The 13644-nt window shown below is 40.9% G+C and overlaps 1 protein-coding gene and 1 long non-coding RNA gene across 15 annotated transcripts in view; both read right to left on the reverse strand.

The window, feature by feature from the left end:
- The window catches only part of TCF4 (transcription factor 4), a 316652-nt gene that overhangs the window by 255118 nt on the left and 47890 nt on the right, over window positions 1-13644 (reverse strand). The gene's annotated exons all lie outside the window — the stretch shown is intronic.
- The window catches only part of LOC120407244, a 37422-nt gene continuing 26696 nt past the window's right edge, over window positions 2919-13644 (reverse strand). The window contains exon 2 of the long non-coding RNA XR_005599857.1: window positions 2919-3837. This is a non-coding gene — a long non-coding RNA (uncharacterized LOC120407244). The remainder of the gene's footprint in view (window positions 3838-13644) is intronic.

A 13644-nucleotide genomic window follows, 5' to 3' on the forward strand; every position in this document is an offset into this window, starting at 1 on the left:
TGGCGGGGTGAAGGGGGTAGAAGACATGAGCGCTGCAAAGACACAGGCCAGGTCATCCCTTCCCCACCTCCTCCTCCCCTGCGGCTGGAAGCAGCTCCCGTCCCTTCCCTCCTGCACAATGCCGAAAGGCTGCTGATGCTGGCCACATTCTGGTGTGAACCTGGCAGAAATCTGGGGGCGCATGTGATCCTGTGTGCACCCCCATATGTTGCCTCAGGAAGATGCAGTGCTAGGTACCAGGAGAGGCGGGTCAGTCTCGGGAGCCCAGCCAGACATGGAGGGTGGAGTGCACCAAGTAGTGGAGGTAGGGTAGGTCGGTCACCCCACCCTTCCACCCTCCGTGCAAGAGAGGTGTACGGGAGTGTGTGCAGGGGGAGGACAGTTAGGGGTGTGTGTGTGTCACTCCTTCCCACATGAACTTGAAAGCCTTAAAGATAAGAAGATAAAAAAAAGAATCCAACTACGCAGTATTTCTTTTTAAAAGGGGCTCAGTCAACTTGATGTTAATTTGAATGTTTGTACTGCATAGTTCTCATTGATTGCCACTGAACTCACTTGAATACAATTACATTTACCAGGTGTCCTGTATTCAGTACAGGGAAATATGGTCACCCTTCCCATCCTGTAAGTATGGCCTACACTCTTTGTTCCTAGATAGATATATGTACATTTAGCTATATTAAAACACTACATTGTTTGCTTGTGCCCAGTTTACCAAGCGATTCAGATCTCTCTGAATCAATGATCTGACCGCTTCGTTATTTACCACTCCCCCAATTTTTCTATCATCTACAAACTTTGTAAGTGATGTTTTTATGTTTTCTTCCAGGTCAGTGATAAAAATGTTAAATAGCATAAGGCCAAGAACCAATCCATGTGGGACCTCACTGGAAAGAGACTTACTCAGTGATATTCCGTGTTTTCAGTTACATTCTGAGACCTATCAGTCAGACAGCTTTTAATCCATTTAATGTGTGCCAGGTTACTTTTATATTGTTTTAGTTTTTAAATCAAAATGTTGCATGGTACCAAGTCAAACATCTTACAGAAGTCTAAGTATATTACATCAACACTATTACCTTTATCAATCAAACCTGTAATCTCATCCAAGTTTGACAGGATCTATTTTCCATAAACCATGTAGATTTTTATTAATTACATTACCCTCCTTTAGTTTTTTATTAATCTAGTTCCATATCAGCTGCTCCATTATCCTGTGCACAATCTCTGTCAGGCTGACAGGCCTAAAGTTACCCAGGTCATTCTGTTTACCCTTGTCAAAAATTGGCACAACTTTAGTTTTCTTCCAGTCTTCTGGAACTTCCGCAGTGCTCCAAGAGTTATTGAAAATCAACATTAATGGTCCAGCAAGCTCTTCAGCCAACTCATTTAAAACTCTGGATGCACATAATCTGGGCCTGCTGATTTTAAAATATCTAACTTTAGTAGCTTCTGTTTAACATTCTCTGGAACAGAACAGAAATATTTATTGAACACTCTACAGAGTTTTTTCTGCATTATTATTGATAATTCTACCATTTCCATCTAGTAATGGACACCATTGTCAGGTAGGGTTGCCAACTTTCTAATTGCAGAAATTGCAGGGGTCGCTGAGCCCCCTCCTGCACTCTGAACACCCTTGCCCTGCCCTGTTCCTTCCCTGAGGCCCCGCCTCCATTCACTCCACCCCCCCCCCAGCACTCGCTCTCCCCAACCCTTGCTCTCTCGCTCATTATCACTGAGCTAGAACAGGGGGTTGGGGTGTGGGAGGGGGTACAGGCTCTGAGCTGGGAGTAAGGGCTTCAGGGTGGGGCCAGAAATGAGGATTTCAGGGTGCAGGAGGGGGCCCCGGTTGGGTGCAGGAGAGGTGAGGGCTCCAGCTGGGGGTGTGGGCTCTGGGATAGGGCCAGGGATGAGGTGTTTGGGGTGCAGAGGGGGGCTCTGGGCTAGGGCCAAGGGATTTGGAGTGCAGGAGGGGGCTCAGGGCTGGAGCAGGGGATTGGGGTGCAGGAGGGGGTGAGGGCTCCGGCTGGGGGGTGGGGGCTCGGGGGTGGGGCCAGAAATTAGAGGTTCAGGGTGTGAGAGGGGGTCTGGGCTGAGGTAGGGGTTGAGGTGCAGGAGGGGGTTAGGGATGTGGGCCGAGGGGTTTGGAGTGTGGAAGCAGGTTCTGAGCTGAGGCAGGCGTGTGGGAGGGGGTATGGGCTCTGGGCTGGGGATGCATGCTCCAGGGTGGGGCCAGAAATGAGGGGTTCAGGGTGCAGGAGGGGGGTCTGGGCTGGGGTAGGGGGTTAGGGGTGCAGGCTCCAAGCGGCACTGACCTCAGGTGGCTCCCAGGATGTGATATGTCCCTCCAGCTCCTAGGTGGAGACACAGCCAGGGAGTTCTGCGTGCTATACCCGCCCACAAGCACTGCTCTCATAGCTCCCACTGGCTGCAGTTCCCAGCCAATGGGAGCTGCAGAACCAGCACTTGGGATGGTGCTGTAGGTGGGAGCAGTGCACAGAGCCTCCCTGGCTGCCCCTCCACCTAGGAGCCAGACATGCTGGATGCTCCCCGGGAACCGTGCAGAGCCTGCCTGCCCCATTGCACTGTCAACTAGACTTTTAATGGCACAGTCCACAGTGCTGACCGGAGCCGCCAGGGTTCCTTATCGACCAGATGTTCTGGTCAAAAACTGGTCACCTGGCAACCCTATTGTCAGGATTATTTTTGTTACTAATGTAATTAAAAAATTCTTATTGTCCTTAACTGTGCTGGCCATATATCTCTGCTTGTGTCCCTTGGCTTCCCTAATCAATTTTCTACATTTCCTAACTTCTGATTTATATTCATTACTATCAACTTCCTCTTTCTTTTGATTATATCTATCTATCTATATTTATATGCATTTTTTTACAGTTGCCTTTGCTTCCGCTCTAAACCTTTTTTTTTTTTTTTTTTTTTTGGAACCAGCACAGCCTTCTTCCTCAATTATGGGACTGTGGCTTTTGGGGGCATTTATCTGATTATGGAAAAAATGTCTCAAAAATTATGATACATTTGTGTGCTAAAATGAAGGGCAGCTCCTAAGTGGCAACTGTTCATTTTAAAAAAGTGGGTTAGAAGCAATGTCAGGGTAATAAACCTCATCATTAGTCTCCCTGCCAAATTTTGTTGTTTTAAAAATTGCATTTTCCTGTTTTTGAAACATTTTTTTCTCCCTGTTGCTTTTATTGTGAAAGACACATACAAAGAAAAGGGGAAACTGACAAACTACTCAGAGGAAACAGTGAAACTGACTACACAAAATGTACTGCCAAACGTACAAAGTAAAATAACTGGAAAAGATAGAAAACAATGCATTTTTTCTCTAATCTCAGTCAGTTGTAGTAATATTATGTGCTGCTAGTAACAAGAATTGGTTAAAACTTTTCAGACAGAAATATGATTTTTAAACTCCTGGTGTTCCTCACCATTAGTTAGAAACTCATTCTGGGTTTAATCCTAATAGATACAAGTGCCATTAACATATTTAAATAAATTTGATTCACAAATAAAATGATAAGTGATTGAAAATGATGTACTGGTCATGCCTAGTACTTCAATTTCATTAGTGTTTTAGAATACACACTCAGTGCTGCTCTCCAGAGAGTTCTGTATTTAAATTTGTGTCTCTCCAATGATAATATAATTGCAATAGAAATTTCAACCAAAAGGAAAACTTTGAGAAAGTGATGAGTGGGTGAAAATAGGAGGTTTGAAGTGAGTAGCTCTTCCACCCGATTTCTAGGACGGTTATGTTGTCATTCATTCAGGCACTGGAAAAAGGAAATCCACTGGTTACATTTCCCTGGATATCTGAGAAAAATGAAAGATTAACTTAACTTTTTAAATACCAATTACATTTTTTAAAGTATAAAATTCTTCCTCTTTGGGCATTTTACATTTTTTTTTCAAACTTTTATGTTTTACTTTTAAGAGTTCTGCAAAGGTCTATTCCTGTATCAGTGAAGTAAACAGGAGCTTTGCCATTGACTTTAATGGATGCAGGATCAAGCCCTATATTCAGAAGATTTGGGGCCTGATCCTGCTAACACTTGCTCATGTATGTAGTCCCAGTGAGAGAGAGGTGTCCCAGTCTAGGAATACACATGAGCTCCTCTGAGTGGCCTGCCCCTCTGACCTTTTGGCTCATGAACAGATTGCAAACACTGCATGCCTGTAAACCAAATATGTGCTACATATAAAAATTAGGTACATTTTTAGCATTTTTGCATCTAAGAGCTGTTTCTCAATTTCAAGATCAGACTGACCACCATATATGCGATGTTAGAATTGTGATTCAGGTTCTACTTCCAGATGAGTCCACACGCTGCTGAGACCAAGTGAGAGTGGAGTACATTTCACAGTCGAGCAGAGATTAAAATGTTCTGGAGGAAAGGCGGAGCGGTCTAAGAGAAACTTGCATGAGGTGAGAGTTCAAGAACACAGTAAGATCCAAATTATCTGTTGATTTACAACCTGTGCAAACCCATTTAATTCAATGGCACTGTATGGGGTGTGGCCAGCAGAAAATTTGGCCCAAAATATCAACTTTGATTTGGAATATAGCTATTAAGTACAAAAGGGCCAGTACAAAACATTGATCAATTTGGGTGTGGGTTGTTGTTTTTTTAAAAAAAAGCTCTCAACATTAAAATCCTAAGGGCTTTTTCTCTCCCCTGCAAATAAGAGACAGAAAAATAAGTGCCTTAAAAGGGAAATGAATACTTTGCATTTCTCTCCCTCCCCTCTCCCACTCCCAAAATATGATGCTTCCAGGAAGAAGCCATCAAAGAGAAGTAATAGCAATAGACTGTTAAGCGGCTAAGAGTAAGATGATCTTGATATTTGAGAGAATGACTGGTTCAGAAGCGCCAATAGTAAGAATAGGAAGATCTGTCATACATAGTGTAGAAAAATGTTTCAGAGAGAAGCTCTGTAAAGATGCAAAAATGACTTTAAAAATTATATGGCCAAGCAGGAGAAACAGCCAACCAGACATTGGAAATTAGTGAGCAAAGAACCACAAGACATTTAGAGGCTCAGTTCAAGTAACCTCCCAAAAGTTCAGATGTTTATCCAATATCTCAGATCTCTTGGGTCTGGAAAAGTGAGTGGGAAATCTCACATGAACAGCCTGTCTCATGATATTTCAGTACTTCCACTTCTGGTCCTGGCCAGAACCAGGAAGTGCAGAGGCGTGCTCAAGTGAAAAATACTGGAAAAAATGTTATAAGAACACTTCCCAACTTGCAAAAACATTTGGTTACATTTGAATTTTAGGCACAGTTATGGGTTAGTTCTTATAATGTCTGAACTCATTTATTCATCCCTACTGAAAATGTCACACGTTCATAACTTTGCAAAACCCTTATCCACAAGGAAGGTTTAGAAAAACAATGTTCTACCATCAAGGTAACAAATTTGGCAGAGAAGAAAGGTAGATAGTTGCTAGTGAAAATGAAGATATACAATGAAATATAGTAGTCATGAGAGCAACACAAACTTAAGCACAGGAGGATTCAATTTCCAGGGCATTTAGGTTTTTTTGGAAGACGTAGGTTTTGAAAGATCCATAGTATTTGGGTAAGCTAAGTATGAACAGAAGGGTCCCGCCAATGTACTGGTGCAAGGTTTCTGAGCTGCAAGGGAGTGTCTGGGTTGACGGCCAAAGGAAGGCGCAGACATAGAAGTCTATACTGAAACCAGCATAAAGGAAAAAGATGTGCCTAACCAGGCAGATGGCTGAATTGAAAGGAAATAATATGATGCAGTGAAACATGTACCATGAAGCCAGAAAGAGGTTGGGGGGAAGGGAGAGAGAAGAAAATAAAATCAAGAGAAATCGGCAAAAAAGGAAGTTGCCTGGGGGACGTTTTTTAAGTTGTGGGCATAAAACATCAGGTGAAGAGAACAGCTAAAGATTTTGAAAGAAAGAAAGAAAGAAAGAAAGAAAGAAAGAAAGAAAGAAAGAAAGAAAGAAAGAAAGAAAGAAAGAAAGAAAGAACAGGAATTTAAGATACTTGTTAAAAAATGAACAATAAAAGGTCAATGAGGTTGGGCTTCTAAGAGACAACAATAATTTATTGACAGAAAAGGTAGAATTTGCTACAATATTCAATTAATCACTTGGCTCTATGTTTACAAAAGAGGCTTGGAGATACATTCTAGAAAAAACCGGAAGCTTCTTGAGGCATAAAATATGCCAAAGGAAACCAGGACTCAGCCAAAACAGGTGAGTAAGAAATTAAAATTTCTGAATTCATACACAACCTATAGATCAGATGGAATCATTCCCACAGTTCTGAATAATCACCGAATCACAGAAATGTAGAGCAGAGTGGGGCCTCAAGGGGCCATCTAGTCCAGCCCCCTGTGCTGAGGCAGGACCAAGTATTCCCTGGCCATCCCTGACACGTGTTTGTCTAGCTTGTTCTTAAAAACCTCCAATGATGGAGATTCCACAACCTCTCTTGGAAACCTATTCCAGCACTTAACTACTCTGATCATTAGAAAGTTTCTCCTAATATATAACCTAAATCTCCCTTGCTGCAGATTAAGCCTATCACTTCTTGTCCTACCTTCAGAGGGGATGGGGAACAATTCATCATCATCATTTTTATAACCACCCTTAACTTATTTGAAGGTTGTTATCAGATCTCCCTCAGTCTTCTTTTCTCAAGGCTAAACATGACAGGTTTTTTTTAATCTTTCCCTCTATACCAATATTCCAGTCACAAGATTTATTCCAAGTCTCTGTGATGCCAATTAACTCATAGTTTAGCTTACGCAGTAATACTTCGTTTTTCCTGTTTATTCTCCTGACACCATGCATTTGTCTACAGACGTCTAAGATATTGAGCAGATTCGCCCACTGTTATCCCTCTTGTTGCTCCTATGATCTTATTGTAATTTCCCACCCCCATCCATCCTGCAACATGTAGCCCTCCGATAAGGTCACTTTTTTTGTACCTACCTGTGAGCTTTTGTCAACTGCACCATTGGAACCTAGTTGGTGCAGAAAAGGTTTGGGAAAAATCTATATGGACAATTGATATTTACTAAGCAAGGTAAATTGGAATTGACTGAACGGAGTAAAATGTAACTTATCTGTATTTAAAAAGAACATCTAGGGAGCATGTACCAAACAATTTGCTTGTACATCTGATGTTAGTTCTGGAAAAGTGATGTACAAAAGGACTTTAGCACTGGAAAAATGACATTCATGGATTCTAGTGACACTAAGAAGGAACTTGACAAAGAAAAATGTTGTGAAACTAGTGGTAATCAAGAGAATCACAAACAGAGACGCTCTCAAACAAATCAGAACAAATGTTTTGACAAAGTCACATATCTTTGTATTTGTAAGGAATATGTGTTTATATTTATAAATGGGGAATAAAAGATTTCTGGTGCCTTAGCTATTTATTTTCTTAATTTTAAATGCTTGTGTTTGTGAAGACTTGTAAAGATTTTATAGGTAAGTACATTGTCGCCACCTAGTAATTTTATGTAGTTTTTTAAACAAAATTTTGGGTTACGTAATTTCCCAAGGGTTTTTTGCGTTTTGTTTCTAACACCTCAAAGTTTTACTTTCATTTAGGTAACTGATTTTTTTTTAAATTAAATAAATGGACGGCTGGTTTACCAGATCATTAAATTAAAGGAATCAGTGATAGCTAAATGAACAGAGCCTGATGATCAACTTCCATATTTCCCTAGCAACTTAGGAATTGTTGTGGAAAGAAACTGTCAAGACGAACGCACTGCCTACAAGAATTACATCACTCCAATACTTTTGCTTTGATCATTAAAAAGAGTCATTGATGACAGGCGACATTGCAGGATATGCTATCCATGAGATGTTTCTTTTCTCCATCACCTTCAATTTGCTGTCACCATTGCAGTATGTGAATGGAGAATTCTGATTTGGAAATATTTAAGGTCTCTGCGGTAGGAACCATTGTTTTGTTCTGTGTTTGTGCAGTGCCTAGCACAATGGGGCCCTGCCCATGATTTTGGCTCCTCGGCACTACCACAATACAAAAAATATAATATACAAGTATAACTAAAAATAATAATATCCACTTTTTACAGGTGTAAATGACCACACGAAGGGCATGACAGTGGAGAATCAGGCTCAAGACTCTCAACATGATACAGTGCTCAGTGGCTTCATATTACAGTTTGAATCAGAAGTAAGTTTCCTGGACCAATAGTGAATTTTCACTTCATGACCTGCCTAACAGTGATAGATGCCAGTGCTCACCGGTAGGAAGTAGAGTGCCATCACTGAGTGGGATTACCGAGATCAAGCTTCCAGAGATATTACTATGTTGTGAGCACTTCTGTCAAACTGTTCTGCATTACTCTACCCTTAACTAACATTTTTGGCATCACTGATTATTCAAGTTTCCATGCTTATTCTTTTCCATTTTAAAATATGACACAAGATACAAATTAAAACTTTTTTTTTTTGTTAAACTCAAAAATGTCAACACAGGTAAATCTCCTCCCTGGCTCTAATAATAGGGAAATAGCATTGCATGGTGAGGCCAGACCTGAGGCAAATTAGCTTCTTGTTCTTTTCATTGATTGTAAAGGGGAGAATGCTACTTGCACATCTGAGAAGACAAGCAATAAAATGTATTTCTCTTGCAGGCAAATCTTAGAACAGCTAGCAAAACAATCTCAGTCTCTTGCTAAAGGCATACTCACTAATTGAAACAGAAATAAAATGAGGAACGGGAAAGAGATAAAGCTACAAAGTTATGTCTCACTCCAATTAGTAGGTAGGGAGTTAAAAAAAATATCAGTTAAAGACATTCTACAAGTTTCAGCATTGAAAATTGGAAGGGAAAACATGCTGTAAAATTGCAGGCACCTGGTCTTGAAAGCGTTTTCATTAAAGTAATATTTTACAACTGCATACAGACCAGTGACAAATCAAAGTAAAACAGCAAGATCCGCTGACAAATGTATCCCTTGTTGCAATTAAGCATAGATATCAGAGATTATAGATGGCCAAGTAGGGATTCCTTCCCCTTTGCCAGTATAGGATTGTTCCAGATAAGTCACAAGATCCTCAGCTGGGGCCATGATCCACTCAGTGCAGCTGAGGAAGGAATGGGCAAAGGTGACTTCAAGTCAATTTCAGACAGCCTCAGGTTGTCCTAAATTATGCCCAATTGCAACAGCTAGACATTACCCAAGCACAACAATGTTCTGATGACACACCCTTTCACCAATGACTGCAAGAGAGGATGGTGGAGTAGTGGTAGAATAGTTTGATGCCATTCGAGGATTCCCACAATGCTGGGGGAATCCCCAAGAGGCTGGAGCCACTGAGCTTCCAGCTGATTTATGCTGTTGAGTGGCACAAAGCAAGGGAAGGGAGAGGGTCTGGCCAATACATTTGCTGGTGCCTTATCTAGTCTAGTTTTAAATGTCTCCAGATATTGGGCTTCCACTGCTTCCATTAGCATGTCCGACAGTCACCATTTGGAAGTGTTTCCTGTACATTTAGCTTCATTTGCCTTCCATCACCCAATACAAAGGCTAATCATCCATGGGATTTACACTCCTCATATTTTTAAGGACAGTTATAGCCTACTCCCACTCCCTTATGTCCTGCTCAGTCAAACTATAACTATTAGTTTCTTTTGACCTTTCCTAACAAATCACTCCCTTTTCCCCCTTCATAACTTTTGTTGCTGTTCCCTGAATAACTTCCAGTTTATATATTTCTAGCATTCTGGGGCCCAGAACTGCATGCAATATTCTAGGTGCTTTCTCAACAGAGCCAAGTAGAGAGGAACTATTACCTTCCAGCTCTGTGTTGCAAAGCCTCTGGGTATGCAGCTCAAAATTGCATTGACTTTTTTTGCTATTATACTGCACTGCAATCTGATTCCTATGACTGCTGTCTCTCCTAGTTTCCCATTCTAATAACATATTAAAATTGATACAGAAAGCCATGCCTCATTTTTATGTAATTTTTTGTATTACTACTATTTGATTTTTGTATTAAACCACCAAAACTGCAAGGCTGATATTTTAAATAAGATTGTTCTGATGTTCCCTAATGGCCAGGTGTATGTATACTCACCATTTAGAAATAAAATAATAACAACTAATTCATACAATACTTTGCACTTCATTAATACCTTTCATCTAAGGATCCCAAAGCTCTTAGCAAATATTAATTAATAAAGCTTCAGAACAGGCCTACATGGTAAGTAGATATTGCAAAGTTCCAAACTAGTTATTGAGTTTCTTCAACCTCATGGATAATCAGGGTCTATTACTGATAGTAAATTGTATTACAGTAATGTCCAGAAGCCTCACATGTGATCAGAGCCTCATTGTATCTGCCAGTGTACAAAGATAAAATAAAAAAGTCCCAGTCCCAAAGGGCTTCCAGCCTAAACAGTGAAAAAACATGGCAAGTGGGTGCAACAAAGCAGAGTGAGGATCGGAGAAGACAAGGGTGATGGTAATAGGAATGCAAGGTTGCATAGCCTTTAAATGGCCAAAACTATCTTACTGATCCATGGTAGAGCAAGCCCACTCTTGTGAAATCATCTGCTTGCTAGAGCTAAGACTGCCTTATAGGCTCTTGGTGACTTAGTCCCTGCAGTTTCAGATGGAAATCTCTTAACTAAATGAAAGAAATTTTTGAAAATTGCAACGGCTTTCCCTCCCACCACCCACCTTTCCACTTATGGACGTACCTAACACAAACTCTCACACTGTGGCAGAGTCAGATTTGCTCCGGGGGAAAAAGTATGTCATACCATTGTATTACGGGTATAAGATTAACCAACCTAATTTGTGTGAAAAGGTCATTCATGTAATGTCATTGAATATTCATAATAGGAGTTTCTATTGTTCACTTCCTTTTGTTAAGTGATACATTATTCCTTCATTGTCACAGAACTCAGATGACAGAGGCACGTTCATGGAGTCAGTACCACACTTTAAATTATAATGGGGTTGCTGGAAAAGCTTTGCCCTGGCTAGCCACTGACCATCAGGAAAGAGATTAGTGTAGTATGTAATAAATTAGAACTATAGAGCATGCAATAAAATCTCAGCTACATATTATCTTACAGTCTTCACTTATCTAGATGTACTTTCATAGTTGACACAGATTAAAAGCATCATCATCATCATCATCATCATCATTCACTGGCTACAACAACAGTGGGCCAAATCTAGTCCTGATACACCTGGGAGATGCAGAATGGCATTTCCCTCTACCAGCACAGGGTTTCCTCTGGAGAAGGGCAAATAATACCTCCAGGGTTTCAATAAGAATCCAGTTGGCAGAGGCTGAAGTGAATCAGCCAATCCCCACCCACTTCTTTGTGGATTTTATGCCACGTGGGCTCCAAACTCTGAATCTACCCCTGAGAATAAGTGCATTTAGGTATAGCCTGAGTAAAAGATTCCCTGAAAATCTGGAAACTTGCATTCTTTCCATTGCAAGGCATGTGAACTGACAAACACAGCACTAGTGCATTTTTGATTTCCAGCATCAGTTATCTACCTTTCAGCCCGTGTCAGGCTTATAATAAAAGCTTTATACTTATGGAAAGAATTGCACTTTCTCCACAACTGTGTATCACCACTGTCACAAGTAATGATTACCTAAGCAATATACAGCAATCCCATTAACTACATTCAGCCCAGGTGTTACTGTTCTAGAAAACAAACCTGCACCATACATGATACAATGCAGAAACTAGCTGCTTTTATTTTCATGCTGAATAGCTGCTTGAAAGCAAAAGGAAATACATTCTCTTGGTACAGCAAAAATATGCAAGTGTGTGAGTCAACAGTTCCAAAAATACATTTCATAAGCTGCAAAACAGATATATATGTTGCCATGGCACTTCAGCAAAATTAACAAATCTTAAACTTGTTTCATATATGAAGAAAAAAATCTAAGTGCTTTCTGGTTCCCATATAGTCTCTACTTCATTGTTTTATGCTAAGTGTCAAATCCTGCTCCCATTAAACTCAATGGGGAATTTTGCCACTGACTCCACCTGGGCCAGGATTTGGTTCTTAGGGCCAGATTTTTTAAAGTATATAGGTGCTTAAAGATGCAGATAGGCACCTAGTGAGGTTTTCAAAAGCACATAGGTGCCTCATTCTCAATGAGAGTTAAGTGCCTCCGTACTTCTGAAAATTCCAGGAGGCACCTATTTGCATCTCTAGGTGCATAAATAGCTTTAAAACTCTGCCCACTAGGGCTTGATCCTATCCTATTAACGTTAATGGGAGCTTTTCCATTCATTGAATGGGAGCAGGATCAAGCCTTAAGTGAATTCTGAGATTAAATTACCTCTTCTCACAAGGAGCAGAGCTCTTTTAAGTAGGTATTAGCATGAATGTACTAAACTCTGCTCTCATTCACACCTGTGCAAACCTGGAGCAACTCCAATGAATCCTTGAATGCTTTCAGTTTACACCCATGTGAATGAAAACAGAATACGGGTAATTGTATTAAAGTACGATAAACATCTCATTCAGCCACTGGAATGGGTGGGGGGGCATGCAGAGGGGTTACGCAGTGATGGATGACCCAGAAGGAATGAAAACAACAAGGAGTTCGGTGGCACCTTAAAGACTAACAGATTTATTTGGGCATAACCTTTTGTGGGTAAAAAACATGCCACCGGACTCCTTGTTGTTTTTGTGGATACTGACTAACATGGCTACGTCCTGACACTTGACACCAGGAAGAATGCTGCATGATTCAAACAACCACCACCACCACCACCACCACACACAACCCCCTACCCCCAGGCTCCTAGGGAGCACACAGTGCAGTAGCAGCTTCATCAGCCTCTATTTTGTGGTATGAACTCATCCTTGTGCTCCACAGCCTAGTGTGATGGAGGGGGCCGTGCCATTACCCCATCCTAACCCTGTCCCAATCCTCCCTTTCTTGATGGCAGAGGCATTAACAGGAAGCAGTGTCTGCACTCCACACAGGACTACCTCTGGCCCTCACAGTGGGAAGCTCTTTCTCCCCTCTTTGTATCTGTAATCTCCTTGTGAATATATACAGTACATCCAACAGTGTTATGTTAGCAAAGAAAATTCCATGATACTTCAGAAAGTTACACACCATTCTCCCGATGGTAACTGATCACTATTCAATACCTTAATGGCCACATTTTCAAGTGTATATATCTAACTGTACCCATAAAATATCGGCAGGTATGTGCAATCAAGGTAAATGTGCACCTTAAACTGATAATTGTACACGGCATAAACAGTTTTCTATTTGTGCCCAAACACACAGCTCCCACAACTATGTTTCCAAATTTGCCTACATTCTTCCTTTGGATACAAGCAGGTAACTCCTACTGTTTGTAATGGGAGCTATGCTTGCATGCCAAGGGGAGAATTTGGCCTTAAGATCCTATTTGTATTCTCCCTTTGAAAAAGAGAAAAGATGCTCAGTCCTTTGAAGGCTCAAATCCTGCAAACCCTTACACTTGGGTCTCTACTTATGTGAGTAATCTTGTTGAAATAAACAGAACTCGTAGTAGTAAGGATTTACTGGATTGGGTACAAAGTTTGTTCCGAACTGTTGAAACAACTGTG

This window comes from Mauremys reevesii, linkage group 6 (assembly GCF_016161935.1).
Source record: "Mauremys reevesii isolate NIE-2019 linkage group 6, ASM1616193v1, whole genome shotgun sequence".
Classification (NCBI taxonomy): domain Eukaryota; kingdom Metazoa; phylum Chordata; order Testudines; family Geoemydidae; genus Mauremys; species Mauremys reevesii.